Source organism: Grammomys surdaster, unplaced genomic scaffold, assembly GCF_004785775.1.
Source record: "Grammomys surdaster isolate TR1022 unplaced genomic scaffold, NIH_TR_1.0 126176, whole genome shotgun sequence".
In the NCBI taxonomy this organism is placed as follows: domain Eukaryota; kingdom Metazoa; phylum Chordata; class Mammalia; order Rodentia; family Muridae; genus Grammomys; species Grammomys surdaster.
In genome coordinates, this window is record NW_021620983.1 from 4,646,942 (window position 1) to 4,648,403 (window position 1,462).

At 44.5% G+C, this 1,462-nt stretch overlaps 1 long non-coding RNA gene across 1 annotated transcript in view; it reads right to left on the reverse strand.

The window, feature by feature from the left end:
• Positions 1-211, reverse strand: part of LOC114612607 — a 3,671-nt gene extending 3,460 nt beyond the window's left edge. Inside the window, exon 1 of the long non-coding RNA XR_003710051.1 lies at positions 106-211. This is a non-coding gene — a long non-coding RNA (uncharacterized LOC114612607). The remainder of the gene's footprint in view (positions 1-105) is intronic.
• Between the last annotated feature and the right edge of the window lie 1,251 nt (positions 212-1,462).

The window sequence follows — 1,462 nt, forward strand, 5'->3', positions numbered from 1 at the left end:
CTCTCTCTCTCTCTCTCTCTCTCTCTCTCTCTCTCTCTCTCTCTCTCCCACCCCCCATACACACACACACTGCCCCTCACTCTGGGCAAAGTATAAACTACTCACGTGCTGTGTCCCTCTCCGCTTGCACAGCATAGCTACTGTAGGTAGCAAGAAGTAGGGGACAGAGGTCACAAGGGTTGAAAGCAAGTCGAGTTAGGGAATGTGTGCCTTTGAAAGCAGCAGTTTTTGGAGTTCTCAATCGGCCGGCCTCAGATCCACGGGACACAGTTCTCATATTTTTAATAGTCTTGCAAAGTGAATATGTTAATAAACTGTTTGGTCTCAGTGCCTAAGAGTGAGGAATGTGAATTCATTTTCAGTCTTTCCTAATCGGCTGAACCAGGTCAAAATGAGGAAGTGTGTGTTACTGCAGAGACCACACTTTTGGGGCTGGCCACCCGGGATACTCTAGGTGGCCATTGGCTTTTCTGCCTCACAAAAGTTTGGAAATGTATTCTAATCCAGTTGAGATGTTCACAATATTTAGATATCAAGAGGACTTTCTTAAGAAAGGGCACGGGGACAGATTTCCCCAGAGAGTCTTTTCTGCTCAGCATGGCTCTACAGTCAAGGGCAAGACACAGGGAAATCTGTGGGATTTGGGGTAATAAGTGTGGGAATCGGCTAGCAGAAGAGAGGACAGTGATTTGTTTTCTTGGTGTTCATAAATAATGGCTTCTAGTAGCACACACACACACAAACACACACACACAAACACACACTCACTGAGATGCTGGTGGGAGATTTATAGGCAAGAGAGGTTTTCAATCAGAAAAAGAACAGAGTTGGGGGTGGGGGGCTTGATGACCAGGAGTGGTCAGGTTGAGGGCCAGATGGTTCTTTAAAGTATACGGAAGTGTTCCCCCCCACCCCAAGTTTGACTTTTATAGCATTTAAAAGGAGGACAATTTCATACTCTACAGAACCACTAAATTTTGATCTGTCTCATTTTAAAGGAATCCGGCTGTCTGAGGATGGCTGTTTGCTCAGATAGGGGAGGAATCTGTTCTCAGAAGCAGATACAGGGAGCCCAGCTTCCAGGGGGTGCTTCTTCCTGATTTAAATATAGCTCCCAGGCCAAAGCCTAGATAAATTCAGTTGGAGTGATTTAAAACATTAAGCGCTTACACCGAAAGTTCTCCTGGGCACCGTGCAAAGATCTCTTGGAAATTATGCCATCAACTCTTTCCTCCTCAGAACTCCTGGAGATAAAAATCGCAGGCATTACTTAAAAAACTGACGCAATCCAGTCTCAAATCCTCAAACTGCCAGGGGTTGCTTTGTTTGCCTAAAAGGTGGATCTTTCATCACCAGAGTTGTTTAAAAACATTTAATTGTGGGGGTGGGAAGGGATATGCATAATTATTTAGTTATTTGTGTTAATTATACAGCAGCATCCTGGAGAGAATTTCTTTTTTCT